Consider the following 20,567-nt stretch of genomic DNA (forward strand, 5'->3'; position numbering starts at 1 on the left):
GGTAATGTGGAAGATAGTGTACAGGTTTCCAGTACAGATAATTTTCAGAAGGAAATTGCCACGTTTCAGGTGAAATCAAGTGAGAGGCCTAGTTTCACTTGTGTGTGTTTTCGACGCACTTATTATAAGAATCAGACTAAGTTAGTGGATTTATATGCAAAAAGTGAAAGGGAAAATAATAGTGAATGGAAGGATTTCGCTACATACTTGATGGTAGAAAATTGTTTTGATTTGGGATTGGATCAACGTGTGTGTACTTATTGTTGTAATAAATTAAATCAAAACCAGATGCCTGCTAGAGCGGTTCATAATATTCTGGAATTGGTTGAGATTCCTTCTGAATTGAAGGATTTAAATACTTATGAATCTATTTTGATTCAAAGTATCCATCCCTTTCAGGCTATTGTAAGAATGGAGCCAAAGACAGGGAAATTGCCTCCATCAGATTTACAGAGAGGATTAAAGGGAAGAGTTGTTTATTTGCCTCTAGATTTGAAGAAAAACATTAACACAATTGGAGTAGAAAAAGTGGAAGAGGAACCTCTGGTTATCTTATTTAATGGGGTTCCGACAAAGAATAAGAAAATATGGCAAGATTTAGTGGATGTTAGGAAAGTCAAAAAGGCAACATTGTATTTGAAGAAAAAGAATAAGTACTACAAGAATGTATATGTTGCAGAAGAGGAAGTAAGTGAGGAAGAGGATAGCGATTTGTGTGCTGGTCAAATTGAGAAAGTAGAACCCTCTAAAAGTGAAGAAATATATGAACATTAAAGTGTTCATCCTTTGCATTCCAAGGAAGTCATGGGGAATGCTATTGAGTTGTTTCAAATGAAACAAGCCAAAGGGAGTCCCATTAGTGTCTGGGAGGAAAGTTTGGAAGCTCGGTGTTTCCCACAGCTATTTCCAACAGGTCAAGGAGGAAGATATGATGAGCGACCTCATCAAATTCCTGCTTCTGAATACCGGACTTTACGATTGTATGCAGAAGATGCTAGGTTTCGACAATGCATTCCCTATTTGTTTCATCTCCTGTTTGAAAGCAATCTGTCTGGACTGTCATATGCAGTGAACCACATCTTGAAAAGTGGTACACAGATGCAAAACATCTCGGCAAGTGACTTTATGGATAAAGTCAATGTCCAAGACAGTATTTTGGATTCTCACCTGATTAATCTCATGGCGTGTCAGCGTGGTACTAATGAGTACTGGTACCGTCGTCATGGTGATTTAAAATGTATGCTGAGGAACTTAGGAACTCCCACATGGTTTCTCACTCTGAGCTGTGCCGAGTATGGCTGGGAAGACTTACTTGAATTTCTACGAGAGGCAAATGGAAACATCGAAAACATCAAATTCAAGACACCCGGAGAACTGTGCTCTTTGGATCCAGTCAATGTATGCAGGTACTTCAATCATAGATTTGAAGCTATGATGTCTTTCATCATGAATAAGAAGAATCCACCTCTTGGAGAGGTGTTGGATTTCTTCTGGAGAAAGGAGTACCAAGCAAGAGGTGCTCCTCATATACATATGCTGCTGTGGATCAAGGATGCACCTAAATTTGGAACAGATCCAGAAGACTCAGTGATGAGTTTCATACAACAGTATTCTACGTGTGCTGTTCCAAACGCAAAGGAGAAGAAAAGCCTAAGAGAAAAAGTTCTACGTTTCCAAAGCCATCGTTGTGGAAAGTACTGTCGTCGTAAATTCAGAAACAAGGACAAGTTCTACACCAAATGTCGTTTTGGCTTTCCACGACCGGTGATTTCTAAAGGAAGAGTAAACAGTTTGATGTCTTCGCTGCGACATAATGTGATGAAGAAATCACCTAAAAACACATACAATTTGAAGAGGAACGAAGAGTCCAAGTACATCAACGACTACAACCCAGTGATTTTGTCCATGTGGAATGCTAACATGGATATACAGTTTGTGGCTGATAACTGTATGGCTGTGGCTCGGTATGTGACATCTTACATCACCAAAAAAGAAAAGACAGAATTGAAGGATATGTGGGAGGACATTTCCCATGAAAAGAGCCTCAGTAAGAAGTTGTACAGTTTCAGTCTGAAGATGTTGTCGCATCGAGAAATCGGAGCTTACGAATGTTCTGACCGCTTGTCTTCAGCAAGTCTCTATGCCAAATCTAGGAGTATCGTTTGGGCGAGTCTTGGTCTTGCTGCAACGCGTAATCGAGTTCTGAAACCTGTGCGGGAAATTGAGTATTTGGCGGAAAAGGAGCCAAACAGTACCGACATTTTGAAGACCAACATGTTGGATACATATTATCCAAATCGAAGCAGTCACCTCGAGAATGTTTGTCTGTATGAGGTTCTACAAAATTATATATTCAAGAGGAACATCAAAGAAGATATTGATAAAGGAGTGTATGCTGTAATTGGAAGTGAGGGATGTCTGGTAAAGCAAAGAAAATGCCACTTGGTAAACCATCGAAAATTGAGTGGCGAATCTCCTGAAAAAAAGGAGTTTTTCTATTTAGCACTTTTGCAACTTTTCAAGCCTTGGCGTGCAGAAGAGGAACTGCTTGGAGATTTCCTCTGTTACGAAGACTCTTTCACTGCCGCCAAGGAGACCATAGAATGTCCTGCTTTTCATAAATATGTAGAAATGTTGAATGCGGAAATCGAGCAGGAAGCAACGATTGCAGCCGAGATTGCCAGAGACAGTTCTCAGGACAGTCAGAGTTCTGTTTCATTGAGTCAGGATCCACTAGGAGGCCCTGTTATTGAAAATGAAGCTGCCACTGCCATGAATGAAGTGGAAAGAGCCATGACACATGCTCAGGAGGATGCGAATAACTTAGTAGACTTGGAAAGACAACTCAACGTTGAGCAGAGGAAAATATATGACGAAGTTACCAAGCAAATTGATCACGGATTAAGTCATGAGAAGAAAGAGTGCTCATGTACGTCGTTGAAGCCTGTCCGACTGTACGTGAGTGGAGAAGCGGGAACTGGAAAGAGTTTCCTCATTAAAGCAATGTCATGTTATTTGAAGGAAAGGACTGAGTCATCGCTGTCTTGTGTTGTCACCGCTCCAACTGGACTGGCAGCACATAACATTAAAGGTATTACTTTGCATCGTCTACTGATGCTGCCAGTGGAGCATGATAACAGATTACAATACCACAAGTTATCTGGAGATGCTTGTTGTGAAGTTTCAAGAGTCTTGAGGAAAATGAAACTTCTTATCATTGACGAAGTAAGCATGGTTTCCAATGTCATGCTTGCCTTTGTGCATTTGAGAATGCAAGAAGTTCTTAAAACAGAGTATGATGTGTTATTTGGTGGCAAACACATCATTGTTTTTGGAGATCTTCTGCAGCTGACACCAGTGAAAGGACAACCTGTGTTCAAAATGCTCACGCATGAAGATACCAGGAAGTGCCTAGGGAGCATTGGCAACGTCAATATATGGTTAAACTTCAATTATGCTGAACTGCATGAAAATATGCGTCAGGCGAAGGATGAAGTTTACAAGAATATTCTACAAGATGTTAGAATTGGAAAAGTGACCGAGCGTTTGAAAGAAGCTTTACATGCACGATTACTGTCAAATTTATATCCAGAACAAGACGTTGTGCCTGAGAATATTTTTCAGAAAATTACTGAGAAGAAATCTGGAATATGTTTGATGCCAACTCTTGCAGAATGTGCCATCTTCAACAACAAAATGTTGCATTTAGAAAACCAAGAGATTGTGAAACTGGAAGCTATTGACAGAGTAGAGCATATGTTTGGTCTTCACATGTATTATCTCCTCTGTACTCTTCAACAAGTGTAAATCTCATCTGCAACCCTGAGTAGGCCTCACCTCAAACAAACCTCTGGATAGGCCACACCTTATCGTCATCCTGAATCAATCATTTAAAATGTTAGGGACAGATTTATGATAGGTGTGTGACTCTTTTGCGCCGCTGTGCGTCACTTTTGTGACGCAGCGGTGGTGCAAAAGATTTCCTATGTGATGACATATTTACAACTTGATGCATCTAGGCAGATGTGTCATGCTGTAAAGTCCCGTGCCACATGAAATTGATGCAGCAGTGATCCAAACATGCACCATGTTGCAAGACAGGCCTCATTTCATCTCCAACAAGATAAGAAGCTGAATCTTCTGTAAATGTGAAAATTGTTGTATACACTGCTCAACTTATGTGTAGTCTTTGATATGCTAGAGTCCATCTGCACTATGAGATACCTAAGCAAAGGAAACACAGGTGATGTGATTGTGAAATGAGGAAAAGAAACTACATATTTTTCAATTACATCACATGTGTTTCCTAAGTTTACAAATGACATTGTGTAGATGAGGTTTAGGTCTGTCCACAGACACAGAAGAGGTCTGGCCTTTCTTGAAGAGTGAAGTGGACATAACTTACTTCATTGGTAGGCCTTCACATGTATTATCTCCTCTGTACTCTTCAACAAGCGTAAATTTCATCTGCAACCCTGAGTAGGCCTCACCTTAAACAAACCTCTGGATAGGCCACACCTTATCGTCATCCTGAATCAATCATTTAAAATGTTAGGGACAGATTTATGATAGGTGTATGCCTCTTTTGCGTCACTGTGCGTCACTGTTGTGACGCAGCGGCGGTGCAAAAGATTTGCTATGTGGTGACATATTTACAACTTGAAGCATCTAGGCAGATGTGTTATGCTGTAAAGTCCTGTGCCACAGGAAAGTTGCGTCAGGTTTCATATAGGTGTTTTGTTGCAGGGTGGGCATTCATTTGCATGAAAGCCCTGTAAAACTAACACAGTGAAATTTAGAAGATTTCACTGAGTCAGATTTATAGCATTGCTGAATCAAATCCTTACGCCTGTTTGAAACAGGCATAAGGAGTGAAGCACCATGCAATGTGTGGCTTTCTCCTGTGCATTGCAGTAGACATGTCGTGTTTACGACGTGATTCGTGCAATGTGCTGCTTTTGCGGCACAGATGCATGACGCATCTGTGCTGTTTTTACTCAATGGTGCTCCACATTGTAAATGCGGCACACCATGGGTGGCAGAGCAGTGGTGCACGTTAACTGGTGCATCACCGGGGATGCGCCAGTTAACATAAATCTGCCCCTTTTCATTTAAGTATGAGCAGGGTAAAAAGAGTTGGTGGACATGGCTAAATAATAGCTGCAAAATGTTACTCTTGTTAAACAATTTTACTATTATAGTCTCTGACATTTGTGCCTTACTCTGCAACATCTCATTGTTGTTCTCTTTTTTTAAAGATAACAACAACATCAAGCATGAGTGATAATGAGGAATCAGTTGATCTTGATCTTATCGTTGAACTTGTGATTGAAACGTCAGTGGAAGTGGATCCCTTAGATGATTAAAATCCTGAGGATGAAGAAGACTATGATGAGGATGCTGATTTGTCAGAATTGTATGACATAGGTTGGGAAGCTGACCTGCTTGAGCCTATGGAACTATAAACATTTATTTTTAAAAGTTAGAAGAAATTAAAAGTAAAAATGTAAACGGTTTCATTTAAAATTAAACACACCTTCAAAAACAGGTTATGTGTAGTGTCTTCAATAAAATATTAAAATATGCTCATTAAATTAGATCAGATTCACATAAAAAACAGCACAGGTAAAATAAAGAAGAATTCCATTTCTTTTCTGCTATTTGTGTATTCTAAATTTGCCAAAGCACTAAAAAAAATTCTATGTAAAAATGTCAAGTAGTGTGTTAAGTTTTTGATGACTGTTATTGATTTACTGTTTGGTAATAGTGGTTAATAACATTTTTTATTATATTTTACCACAGATTCAACTGCAGATCATTTCAAAATTTGAGAATGCCAACCAAAGATAGAATTAAAAAGGCTGCAAAACGTCAAAGACAGCAGGTCCATGAAATAATGCAGCAGTCCTCTACAATAAAAAATCGTCAAGTCACCAAGAAAGCACCGGGTAAGACCACGAAAACATTCATAAGAAACATTTCTAGAAAAAAAAGTAGTACTACAGAAAATGTTTTTGTCCAGAAAAAGAGAAGCAATTTAAACGGAAAGGAAAGGCCAATCAAAAATGTTACTGCTAGAGCAAGAGATAACTCTGTGCATGATAGTAGAAGGAAACAACAGTTTAGGGACATTTGTAAACGAATGTTCCGCAACAGGATAACTGGCAATTTGCTAAAAAATATTAAGAAAGGTCAACAGAAAGTGGTTTTTTATAAGAGAAAAAAAAAGTTGAGAAAGTTATTGATCAGGCGTTTGAAATGAAACAAAAGTTATTTATTTTGATAATCAATAGAATTAGGAAGCTAAACAAGGCAATTTATGATTTCAAAAGAAATAGTAGATGGAAGAGAACAGTTAATCGTAGTAATTTTTGTGAAGTTTTTTCCGGAGAATGGATGCATAGTTCAAGTTGTGAGGCATTTTTCAATGAGGAGAGTTATTTCCAGGATGATGATTTGGTGCATGCAGTTGACACCAGCGGTCGAGCTTATGAGGTGAAAGATGGTTGTCCAGTTGAAAAAGAAAAACTTGTGACAACAGAGGCAGAGGATGTGTTAGGTAATGAGGTTTTAGGAAGACGTCCTAAGGGACCTGTGTACACCTGGAAGTGTAGTAGTATTTGCAGTGTGCGACAGGATTCTATCAATTTGCTTTGTGATTTTGTACGGACATTTAATAAGAAAAGTTTGAAGCAGAAAATGAAGTTGTTGCAAGAATTAGACCCTTGCAGAGTGAGAGAAGTGACAGGTTTGCATGGTCATTCACTGGCTTGTCTTTCCAGGAGAGTATGCCAGAGTGTTTTTCATCATTTCAGGATGCTAGCAGTGCATCATAATAAAGTGAGGAAATTAGTTAGAATGTTGTATTATGCTAAGAGTCCAGCAGTTATGCTTAAACAATTATGCGCTGCTCTTTTGCATGGTTCTGAAATAGATGTGAAGAATATGTGTGAAGAAATTGAGTTTTGTTACTTTGGAAGTAAAGAGGAGAATGTTGAAATTGACCCAGAAGAAGAGGGTAATGTGGAAGATAGTGTACAGGTTTCCAGTACAGATACTTTTCAGAAGGAAATTGCCACGTTTCAGGTGAAATCAAGTGAGAGGCCTAGTTTCACTTGTGTGTGTTGTCGACGCACTTATTATAAGAATCAGACTAAGTTAGTGGATTTATATGCAAAAAGTGAAAGGGAAAATAATAGTGAATGGAAGGATTTCGCTACATACTTGATGGTAGAAAATTGTTTTGATTTGGGATTGGATCAACGTGTGTGTACTTATTGTTGTAATAAATTAAATCAAAACCAGATGCCTGCTAGAGCGGTTCATAATATTCTGGAATTGGTTGAGATTCCTTCTGAATTGAAGGATTTAAATACTTATGAATCTATTTTGATTCAAAGTATCCATCCCTTTCAGGCTATTGTAAGAATGGAGCCAAAGACAGGGAAATTGCCTCCATCAGATTTACAGAGAGGATTAAAGGGAAGAGTTGTTTATTTGCCTCTAGATTTGAAGAAAAACATTAACACAATTGGAGTAGAAAAAGTGGAAGAGGAACCTCTGGTTATCTTAGTTAATGGGGTTCCGACAAAGAATAAGAAAATATGGCAAGATTTAGTGGATGTTAGGAAAGTCAAAAAGGCAACATTGTATTTGAAAAAAAAAAATAAGTACTATAAGAATGTATATGTTGCAGAAGAGGAAGTAAGTGAGGAAGAGGATAGCGATTTGTGTGCTGGTCAAATTGAGAAAGTAGAACCCTCTAAAAGTGAAGAAATATATGAACATTATAGTGTTCATCCTTTGCATTCCAACGAAGTCATGGGGAATGCTATTGAGTTGTTTCAAATGAAACAAGCCAAAGGGAGTCCCATTAGTGTCTGGGAGGAAAGTTTGGAAGCTCGGTGTTTCCCACAGCTATTTCCAACAGGTCAAGGAGGAAGATATGATGAGCGACCTCATCAAATTCCTGCTTCTGAATACCGGACTTTACGATTGTATGCAGAAGATGCTAGGTTTTGACAATGCATTCCCTATTTGTTTCATCTCCTGTTTGAAAGCGATCTGTCTGGACTGTCATATGCAGTGAACCACATCTTGAAAAGTGGTACACAGATGCAAAACATCTCGGCAAGTGACTTTATGGATAAAGTCAATGTCCAAGACAGTATTTTGGATTCTCACCTGATTAATCTCATGGCGTGTCAGCGTGGTACTAATGAGTACTGGTACCGTCGTCATGGTGATTTAAAATGTATGCTGAGGAACTTAGGAACTCCCACATGGTTTCTCACTCTGAGCTGTGCCGAGTATGGCTGGGAAGACTTACTTGAATTTCTACGAGAGGCAAATGGAAACATCGAAAACATTGAATTCAAGACACCCGGAGAACTGTGCTCTTTGGATCCAGTCAATGTATGCAGGTACTTCAATCATAGATTTGAAGCTATGATGTCTTTCATCATGAATAAGAAGAATCCACCTCTTGGAGAGGTGTTGGATTTCTTCTGGAGAAAGGAGTACCAAGCAAGAGGTGCTCCTCATATACATATGCTGCTGTGGATCAAGGATGCACCTAAATTTGGAACAGATCCAGAAGACTCAGTGATGAGTTTCATACAACAGTATTCTACGTGTGCTGTTCCAAACGCAAAGGAGAAGAAAAGCCTAAGAGAAAAAGTTCTACGTTTCCAAAGCCATCGTTGTGGAAAGTACTGTCGTCGTAAATTCAGAAACAAGGACAAGTTCTACACCAAATGTCGTTTTGGCTTTCCACGACCGGTGATTTCTAAAGGAAGAGTAAACAGTTTGATGTCTTCGCTGCGACATAATGTGATGAAGAAATCACCTAAAAACACATACAATTTGAAGAGGAACGAAGAGTCCAAGTACATCAACGACTACAACCCAGTGATTTTGTCCATGTGGAATGCTAACATGGATATACAGTTTGTGGCTGATAACTGTATGGCTGTGGCTCGGTATGTGACATCTTACATCACCAAAAAAGAAAAGACAGAATTGAAGGATATGTGGGAGGACATTTCCCATGAAAAGAGCCTCAGTAAGAAGTTGTACAGTTTCAGTCTGAAGATGTTGTCGCATCGAGAAATCGGAGCTTACGAATGTTCTGACCGCTTGTCTTCAGCAAGTCTCTATGCCAAATCTAGGAGTATCATTTGGGCGAGTCTTGGTCTTGCTGCAACGCGTAATCGAGTTCTGAAACCTGTGCGGGAAATTGAGTATTTGGCGGAAAAGGAGCCAAACAGTACCGACATTTTGAAGACCAACATGTTGGATACATATTATCCAAATCGAAGCAGTCACCTCGAGAATGTTTGTCTGTATGAGGTTCTACAAAATTATATATTCAAGAGGAACATCAAAGAAGATATTGATAAAGGAGTGTATGCTGTAATTGGAAGTGAGGGATGTCTGGTAAAGCAAAGAAAATGCCACTTGGTAAACCATCGAAAATTGAGTGGCGAATCTCCTGAAAAAAAGGAGTTTTTCTATTTAGCACTTTTGCAACTTTTCAAGCCTTGGCGTGCAGAAGAGGAACTGCTTGGAGATTTCCTCTGTTACGAAGACTCTTTCACTGCCGCCAAGGAGACCATAGAATGTCCTGCTTTTCCCAAATATGTAGAAATGTTGAATGCGGAAATCGAGCAGGAAGCAACGATTGCAGCCGAGATTGCCAGAGACAGTTCTCAGGACAGTCAGAGTTCTGTTTCATTGAGTCAGGATCCACTAGGAGGCCCTGTTATTGAAAATGAAGCTGCCACTGCCATGAATGAAGTGGAAAGAGCCATGACACATGCTCAGGAGGATGCGAATAACTTAGTAGACTTGGAAAGACAACTCAACGTTGAGCAGAGGAAAATATATGACGAAGTTACCAAGCAAATTGATCACGGATTAAGTCATGAGAAGAAAGAGTGCTCATGTACGTCGTTGAAGCCTGTCCGACTGTACGTGAGTGGAGAAGCGGGAACTGGAAAGAGTTTCCTCATTAAAGCAATGTCATGTTATTTGAAGGAAAGGACTGAGTCATCGCTGTCTTGTGTTGTCACCGCTCCAACTGGACTGGCAGCACATAACATTAAAGGTATTACTTTGCATCGTCTACTGATGCTGCCAGTGGAGCATGATAACAAATTACAATACCACAAGTTATCTGGAGATGCTTGTTGTGAAGTTTCAAGAGTCTTGAGGAAAATGAAACTTCTTATCATTGACGAAGTAAGCATGGTTTCCAATGTCATGCTTGCCTTTGTGCATTTGAGAATGCAAGAAGTTCTTAAAACAGAGTATGATGTGTTATTTGGTGGCAAACACATCATTGTTTTTGGAGATCTTCTGCAGCTGACACCAGTGAAAGGACAACCTGTGTTCAAAATGCTCACGCATGAAGATACCAGGAAGTGCCTAGGGAGCATTGGCAACGTCAATATATGGTTAAACTTCAATTATGCTGAACTGCATGAAAATATGCGTCAGGCGAAGGATGAAGTTTACAAGAATATTCTACAAGATGTTAGAATTGGAAAAGTGACCGAGCATGGGAAAGAAGCTTTACATGCACGATTACTGTCAAATTTATTTCCAGAACAAGACGTTGTGCCTGAGAATATTTTTCAGAAAATTACTGAGAAGAAATCTGGAATATGTTTGATGCCAACTCTTGCAGAATGTGCCATCTTCAACAACAAAATGTTGCATTTAGAAAACCAAGAGATTGTGAAACTGGAAGCTATTGACAGAGTAGAGCATATGTTTGGTCTTCACATGTATTATCTCCTCTGTACTCTTCAACAAGTGTAAATCTCATCTGCAACCCTGAGTAGGCCTCACCTCAAACAAACCTCTGGATAGGCCACACCTTATCGTCATCCTGAATCAATCATTTAAAATGTTAGGGACAGATTTATGATAGGTGTGTGACTCTTTTGCGCCGCTGTGCGTCACTTTTGTGACGCAGCGGTGGTGCAAAAGATTTCCTATGTGATGACATATTTACAACTTGATGCATCTAGGCAGATGTGTCATGCTGTCAAGTCCCGTGCCACATGAAATTGATGCAGCAGTGATCCAAACATGCACCATGTTGCAAGACAGGCCTCATTTCATCTCCAACAAGATAAGAAGCTGAATCTTCTGTAAATGTGAAAATTGTTGTATACACTGCTCAACTTATGTGTAGTCTTTGATATGCTAGAGTCCATCTGCACTATGAGATACCTAAGCAAAGGAAACACAGGTGATGTGATTGTGAAATGAGGAAAAGAAACTACATATTTTTCAATTACATCACATGTGTTTCCTAAGTTTACAAATGACATTGTGTAGATGAGGTTTAGGTCTGTCCACAGACACAGAAGAGGTCTGGCCTTTCTTGAAGAGTGAAGTGGACATAACTTACTTCATTGGTAGGCCTTCACATGTATTATCTCCTCTGTACTCTTCAACAAGCGTAAATTTCATCTGCAACCCTGAGTAGGCCTCACCTTAAACAAACCTCTGGATAGGCCACACCTTATCGTCATCCTGAATCAATCATTTAAAATGTTAGGGACAGATTTATGATAGGTGTATGCCTCTTTTGCGTCACTGTGCGTCACTGTTGTGACGCAGCGGCGGTGCAAAAGATTTGCTATGTGGTGACATATTTACAACTTGAAGCATCTAGGCAGATGTGTTATGCTGTAAAGTCCTGTGCCACAGGAAAGTTGTGTCAGGTTTCATATAGGTGTTTTGTTGCAGGGTGGGCATTCATTTGCATGAAAGCCCTGTAAAACTAACACAGTGAAATTTAGAAGATTTCACTGAGTCAGATTTATAGCATTGCTGAATCAAATCCTTACACCTGTTTGAAACAGGCATAAGGAGTGAAGCACCATGCAATGTGTGGCTTCCTCCTGTGCATTGCAGTAGACATGTCGTGTTTACGACGTGATTCGTGCAATGTGCTGCTTTTGCGGCACAGATGCATGACGCATCTGTGCTGTTTTTACTCAATGGTGCTCCACATTGTAAATGCGGCACACCATGGGTGGCAGAGCAGTGGTGCACGTTAACTGGTGCATCACCGGGGATGCGCCAGTTAACATAAATCTGCCCCTTTTCATTTAAGTATGAGCAGGGTAAAAAGAGTTGGTGGACATGGCTAAATAATAGCTGCAAAATGTTACTCTTGTTAAACAATTTTACTATTATAGTCTCTGACATTTGTGCCTTACTCTGCAACATCTCATTGTTGTTCTCTTTTTTTAAAGATAACAACAACATCAAGCATGAGTGATAATGAGGAATCAGTTGATCTTGATCTTATCGTTGAACTTGTGATTGAAACGTCAGTGGAAGTGGATCCCTTAGATGATTAAAATCCTGAGGATGAAGAAGACTATGATGAGGATGCTGATTTGTCAGAATTGTATGACATAGGTTGGGAAGCTGACCTGCTTGAGCCTATGGAACTATAAACATTTATTTTTAAAAGTTAGAAGAAATTAAAAGTAAAAATGTAAACGGTTTCATTTAAAATTAAACACACCTTCAAAAACAGGTTATGTGTAGTGTCTTCAATAAAATATTAAAATATGCTCATTAAATTAGATCAGATTCACATAAAAAACAACACAGGTAAAATAAAGAAGAATTCCATTTCTTTTCTGCTATTTGTGTATTCTAAATTTGCCAAAGCACTAAAAAAAATTCTATGTAAAAATGTCAAGTAGTGTGTTAAGTTTTTGATGACTGTTATTGATTTACTGTCTGGTAATAGTGGTTAATAACATTTTTTATTATATTTTACCACAGATTCAACTGCAGATCATTTCAAAATTTGAGAATGCCAACCAAAGATAGAATTAAAAAGGCTGCAAAACGTCAAAGACAGCAGGTCCATGAAATAATGCAGCAGTCCTCTACAATAAAAAATCGTCAAGTCACCAAGAAAGCACCGGGTAAGACCACGAAAACATTCATAAGAAACATTTCTAGAAAAAAAAGTAGTACTACAGAAAATGTTTTTGTCCAGAAAAAGAGAAGCAATTTAAACGGAAAGGAAAGGCCAATCAAAAATGTTACTGCTAGAGCAAGAGATAACTCTGTGCATGATAGTAGAAGGAAACAACAGTTTAGGGACATTTGTAAACGAATGTTCCGCAACAGGATAACTGGCAATTTGCTAAAAAATATTAAGAACGGTCAACAGAAAGTGGTTTTTTATAAGAGAAAAAAAAAGTTGAGAAAGTTATTGATCAGGCGTTTGAAATTAAACAAAAGGTATTTATTTTGATAATCAATAGAATTAGGAAGCTAAACAAGGCAATTTATGATTTCAAAAGAAATAGTAGATGGAAGAGAACAGTTAATCGTAGTAATTTTTGTGAAGTTTTTTCCGGAGAATGGATGCATAGTTCAAGTTGTGAGGCATTTTTCAATGAGGAGAGTTATTTCCAGGATGATGATTTGGTGCATGCAGTTGACACCAGCGGTCGAGCTTATGAGGTGAAACATGGTTGTCCAGTTGAAAAAGAAAAACTTGTGACAACAGAGGCAGAGGATGTGTTAGGTAATGAGGTTTTAGGAAGACGTCCTAAGGGACCTGTGTACACCTGGAAGTGTAGTAGTATTTGCAGTGTGCGACAGGATTCTATCAATTTGCTTTGTGATTTTGTACGGACATTTAATAAGAAAAGTTTGAAGCAGAAAATGAAGTTGTTGCAAGAATTAGACCCTTGCAGAGTGAGAGAAGTGACAGGTTTGCATGGTCATTCACTGGCTTGTCTTTCCAGGAGAGTATGCCAGAGTGTTTTTCATCATTTCAGGATGCTAGCAGTGCATCATAATAAAGTGAGGAAATTAGTTAGAATGTTGTATTATGCTAAGAGTCCAGCAGTTATGCTTAAACAATTATGCGCTGCTCTTTTGCATGGTTCTGAAATAGATGTGAAGAACATGTGTGAAGAAATTGAGTTTTGTTACTTTGGAAGTAAAGAGGAGAATGTTGAAATTGACCCAGAAGAAGAGGGTAATGTGAAAGATAGTGTACAGGTTTCCAGTACAGATAATTTTCAGAAGGAAATTGCCACGTTTCAGGTGAAATCAAGTGAGAGGCCTAGTTTCACTTGTGTGTGTTGTCGACGCACTTATTATAAGAATCAGACTAAGTTAGTGGATTTATATGCAAAAAGTGAAAGGGAAAATAATAGTGAATGGAAGGATTTCGCTACATACTTGATGGTAGAAAATTGTTTTGATTTGGGATTGGATCAACGTGTGTGTACTTATTGTTGTAATAAATTAAATCAAAACCAGATGCCTGCTTGAGTGGTTCATAATATTCTGGAATTGGTTGAGATTCCTTCTGAATTGAAGGATTTAAATACTTATGAATCTATTTTGATTCAAAGTATCCATCCCTTTCAGGCTATTGTAAGAATGGAGCCAAAGACAGGGAAATTGCCTCCATCAGATTTACAGAGAGGATTAAAGGGAAGAGTTGTTTATTTGCCTCTAGATTTGAAGAAAAACATTAACACAATTGGAGTAGAAAAAGTGGAAGAAGAACCTCTGGTTATCTTAGTTAATGGGGTTCCGACAAAGAATAAGAAAATATGGCAAGATTTAGTGGATGTTAGGAAAGTCAAAAAGGCAACATTGTATTTGAAAAAAAAAAATAAGTACTATAAGAATGTATATGTTGCAGAAGAGGAAGTAAGTGAGGAAGAGGATAGCGATTTGTGTGCTGGTCAAATTGAGAAAGTAGAACCCTCTAAAAGTGAAGAAATATATGAACATTATAGTGTTCATCCTTTGCATTCCAAGGAAGTCATGGGGAATGCTATTGAGTTGTTTCAATTGAAACAAGCCAAAGGGAGTCCCATTAGTGTCTGGGAGGAAAGTTTGGAAGCTCGGTGTTTCCCACAGCTATTTCCAACAGGTCAAGGAGGAAGATATGATGAGCGACCTCATCAAATTCCTGCTTCTGAATACCGGACTTTACGATTGTATGCAGAAGATGCTAGGTTTCGACAATGCATTCCCTATTTGTTTCATCTCCTGTTTGAAAGCGATCTGTCTGGACTGTCATATGCAGTGAACCACATCTTGAAAAGTGGTACACAGATGCAAAACATCTCGGCAAGTGACTTTATGGATAAAGTCAATGTCCAAGACAGTATTTTGGATTCTCACCTGATTAATCTCATGGCGTGTCAGCGTGGTACTAATGAGTACTGGTACCGTCGTCATGGTGATTTAAAATGTATGCTGAGGAACTTAGGAACTCCCACATGGTTTCTCACTCTGAGCTGTGCCGAGTATGGCTGGGAAGACTTACTTGAATTTCTACGAGAGGCAAATGGAAACATCGAAAACATCGAATTCAAGACACCCGGAGAACTGTGCTCTTTGGATCCAGTCAATGTATGCAGGTACTTCAATCATAGATTTGAAGCTATGATGTCTTTCATCATGAATAAGAAGAATCCACCTCTTGGAGAGGTGTTGGATTTCTTCTGGAGAAAGGAGTACCAAGCAAGAGGTGCTCCTCATATACATATGCTGCTGTGGATCAAGGATGCACCTAAATTTGGAACAGATCCAGAAGACTCAGTGATGAGTTTCATACAACAGTATTCTACGTGTGCTGTTCCAAACGCAAAGGAGAAGAAAAGCCTAAGAGAAAAAGTTCTACGTTTCCAAAGCCATCGTTGTGGAAAGTACTGTCGTCGTAAATTCAGAAACAAGGACAAGTTCTACACCAAATGTCGTTTTGGCTTTCCACGACCGGTGATTTCTAAAGGAAGAGTAAACAGTTTGATGTCTTCGCTGCGACATAATGTGATGAAGAAATCACCTAAAAACACATACAATTTGAAGAGGAACGAAGAGTCCAAGTACATCAACGACTACAACCCAGTGATTTTGTCCATGTGGAATGCTAACATGGATATACAGTTTGTGGCTGATAACTGTATGGCTGTGGCTCGGTATGTGACATCTTACATCACCGAAAAAGAAAAGACAGAATTGAAGGATATGTGGGAGGACATTTCCCATGAAAAGAGCCTCAGTAAGAAGTTATACAGTTTCAGTCTGAAGATGTTGTCGCATCGAGAAATCGGAGCTTACGAATGTTCTGACCGCTTGTCTTCAGCAAGTCTCTATGCCAAATCTAGGAGTATCGTTTGGGCGAGTCTTGGTCTTGCTGCAACGCGTAATCGAGTTCTGAAACCTGTGCGGGAAATTGAGTATTTGGCGGAAAAGGAGCCAAACAGTACCGACATTTTGAAGACCAACATGTTGGATACATATTATCCAAATCGAAGCAGTCACCTCGAGAATGTTTGTCTGTATGAGGTTCTACAAAATTATATATTCAAGAGGAACATCAAAGAAGATATTGATAAAGGAGTGTATGCTGTAATTGGAAGTGAGGGATGTCTGGTAAAGCAAAGAAAATGCCACTTGGTAAACCATCGAAAATTGAGTGGCGAATCTCCTGAAAAAAAGGAGTTTTTCTATTTAGCACTTTTGCAACTTTTCAAGCCTTGGCGTGCAGAAGAGGAACTGCTTGGAGATTTCCTCTGTTACGAAGACTCTTTCACTGCCGCCAAGGAGACCATAGAATGTCCTGCTTTTCCCAAATATGTAGAAATGTTGAATGCGGAAATCGAGCAGGAAGCAACGATTGCAGCTGAGATTGCCAGAGACAGTTCTCAGGACAGTCAGAGTTCTGTTTCATTGAGTCAGGATCCACTAGGAGGCCCTGTTATTGAAAATGAAGCTGCCACTGCCATGAATGAAGTGGAAAGAGCCATGACACATGCTCAGGAGGATGCGAATAACTTAGTAGACTTGGAAAGACAACTCAACGTTGAGCAGAGGAAAATATATGACGAAGTTACCAAGCAAATTGATCACGGATTAAGTCATGAGAAGAAAGAGTGCTCATGTACGTCGTTGAAGCCTGTCCGACTGTACGTGAGTGGAGAAGCGGGAACTGGAAAGAGTTTCCTCATTAAAGCAATGTCATGTTATTTGAAGGAAAGGACTGAGTCATCGCTGTCTTGTGTTGTCACCGCTCCAACTGGACTGGCAGCACATAACATTAAAGGTATTACTTTGCATCGTCTACTGATGCTGCCAGTGGAGCATGATAACAAATTACAATACCACAAGTTATCTGGAGATGCTTGTTGTGAAGTTTCAAGAGTCTTGAGGAAAATGAAACTTCTTATCATTGACGAAGTAAGCATGGTTTCCAATGTCATGCTTGCCTTTGTGCATTTGAGAATGCAAGAAGTTCTTAAAACAGAGTATGATGTGTTATTTGGTGGCACACACATCACTGTTTTTGGAGATCTTCTGCCGCTGACACCAGTGAAAGGACAACCTGTGTTCAAAATGCTCACGCATGAGGATACCAGGAAGTGCCTAGGGAGCATTGGCAACGTCAATATATGGTTAAACTTCAATTATGCTGAACTGCATGAAAATATGCGTCAGGCGAAGGATGAAGTTTACAAGAATATTCTACAAGATGTTAGAATTGGAAAAGTGACCGAGCATGGGAAAGAAGCTTTACATGCACGATTACTGTCAAATTTATATCCAGAACAAGACGTTGTGCCTGAGAATATTTTTCAGAAAATTACTGAGAAGAAATCTGGAATATGTTTGATGCCAACTCTTGCAGAATGTGCCATCTTCAACAACAAAATGTTGCATTTAGAAAACCAAGAGATTGTGAAACTGGAAGCTATTGACAGAGTAGAGCATATGGGATCTACAATTATTTTGTCTGAGAATTTGAAAACAAAATTGGATTCATTAGAGAAGACTATATCTAAAACTGTAGGTTTTGAAAAGACTCTGAATGTGTGCTTAAATTGCCGTATAATTTTAAGAAGGAATTTACATGTTGAAAGAGGTCTGGTAAATGGATCAATGGGTAATGTTGTTGATTTTGTGAAATACAGAAATAGAGATGGAATTGAATTTTTAAAAATTAAATTTGATGGCATTGAGGAAGTACAGCTAATTGGTCGTTGCTCTGCTAGGTTTTTGCTTGTAAAAGACTTATATGTTCGCCGTAAACAGTTTCCTGTTTGCTTGGCATATGCAGTGACAATCCATAAATCGCAAGGTTTAAGTGTAGACAGTGCATTGGTGAATATTGGCAGTTCTGTGTTCAAGGAGGGTATGGCATATGTGGCATTGTCACGAGTTAGAACTTTATCGGGATTGTACTTGATTGAGTGTGATGTCACAAACATTTGTGCGGATCTAGATTGTGTTAAGGAATACAATAGGTTAAGAAGAGAGTATGCGCCACATTTGCCTCAATATCCTTTGTTTGAGAAACGTGTGGTAGGCCGGAAACGAAGAAATGTCACCAATACTATGGAGGTTGTAGCAAAAAGACGAAAAGTCAATGAACCTGAAATTATAAGCGGAAACAAAAAGGATTCTGTTGAAGATGTTGTTGGTTTTCAATTTGAAAACAGTTCTGGTGTCAACTGCTATGCTAATGTAGTGGTTAATGTTTTGTTTTCTCTAGAAAATGTAAAAGAAGAGATTGTGGTCAATTCTGATCAAAGATTTTGCAGTTTGTTAAATTCTGTGTTAGAGAAATGTAGCACTGATAAAACAAAAATAGAAAGTGTGTCTGAAATTCGAAATCTGTTAGACAGATGTTCAGGTGAAACACAATTCTCTCAAAATATTCAGCAAGATTGTCAGGAGTTTTTAATGTATATGCTTGATGTATTGCATGCTGAAGGTGTAGATGTAGATCACCTGTTTGGGCTTTCTTATCAATGGCAGCATGACTGCGAGAACTGTAGGGTATCAAGTACTACTAGTGTAGACTCAGAAAGATTTATATATTTAACTTTGCCAGACAGTAAATCAGTCTCCTTTAATAAGCTAGTAAAAGCAGCTGATCACAACATGGAGTGTAGCTAATGTAAATCTGAAATGATGTCAACATTATTTATACGGACATATGGCCAGTATGTCATTTTAATGTTCCAACGATGTAGGCCTGATGGAACAAAATTGACAACTTTAATTAAAAATTTTGTAGCTTCGCAGTTGTCAATATCAGGAAGGACTTTTGTAACTGCAGCAATTATATATCATGACGGTCCTTCAATAACATCAGGACATTACACAGCTTATTTAAAGTCTAGAAACGGCTGGTCATTCTGCAACGATTCTGTTTTAACTTTAAAAAAAAAAATTGCCGTATGACCTTAAAAATTCTTACCTGGTGTTTTTAAAACCAAAATTTTAGGGAAAGAATCTCAGGATGTGCTCTGAGGAATTTCAAGAGGTTCTAATGGCTCCTACACGATTTGGCCTTGAGGATAAGTGTAGTACAGAGACAATAGTTCCTGGAAAAAAAGAAGATTTTCTTACAGAAAGTGGTGGGCACAGATTAGTTGAAGGACAACAGAGTATTTCCCAAAGCAAACGGTCTTCTTACCATAACAATTGACGTTATGGAAAAATAACTGCACTTTGAATGAGTTCAGAAAAACTGTTTCTTTTTATAAGCTAATTCAAGCAGCCAATCAAAACATGGAGTAGAGGGAATGTAAGTCTGCAATGCTGTCTAAATTATTGGTCCAAACTTTTGATTATAATGTCATTTTAAAAATCCATTTATATAAATCTGATGAAAGTAAGTCTTCAACTTTAATTACAAATGTTGTGGCTACACAGTCGTTGATTTTAGGAAGAACATTTGTAACTGCAGCTATTATATTGCATGATGGTCATTTGACAAGATCCGCTTATTAGACAGGTTATTGAAAATGTAAAAAAATTTGCTGTTTCGGAAATTATTGCCATTTGACTACGATACAATGTTGCCTTTTTACTAAAAAATATTCTTACTTTCTGTTTTCAGAAAAGAGAATTTAGGGTAGGTAACTGGTGTATAATGATTCTAGGGGTTGATATAATTTTATCTACTGTTTTATATTGCTTTGTGATTAAAAGTGATGTAGAGAATTAAATAATTGTAGTAGTCATAGAGGTACTGTAAGTCTGCTTCATAGTAAGCAGTATCAGTGTCATAGGAAATGTAGAACATGAGTGAGCAAAAAGGGTAAGATATTACTAGTCTAGGATTGTGAAAGTGATCTTGAACGTTTTCTTTCTGAAAGTTGCGGAAATACAAAATGACGGGATTTGCTTACAAGAATTCCAAGAGTTATAAATGGCTCTTAAACGATTTGGCCTTGAGGAAACATGTGGTAGAGAGCGAGAAGTCATTTATTGTATGTAACATATTTTTCAAAACGATGGAGCTTTTCTTTCAGAAAGTGGCGGGCTGAAAAAACAGCACAACCGAGTGTAAGCTGTTCATAGGACATCCTTCGACGTCATGGAAAGTAAGTTACTTTTGAGGAGTTTTGATTTCTGATTGGTTATGTTATATGGGTTTTTTAAACACATTCATTTTGATTGTGGTTTTTTTTCCCCGCTGTTATATGATGAATACCTTCAAGGCACTGTTTTTAGTGAAATTTGATACATTCTGAGAA

Source organism: Lissotriton helveticus, chromosome 1_1 (assembly GCF_964261635.1).
Source record: "Lissotriton helveticus chromosome 1_1, aLisHel1.1, whole genome shotgun sequence".
In the NCBI taxonomy this organism is placed as follows: Eukaryota; Metazoa; Chordata; class Amphibia; order Caudata; family Salamandridae; genus Lissotriton; species Lissotriton helveticus.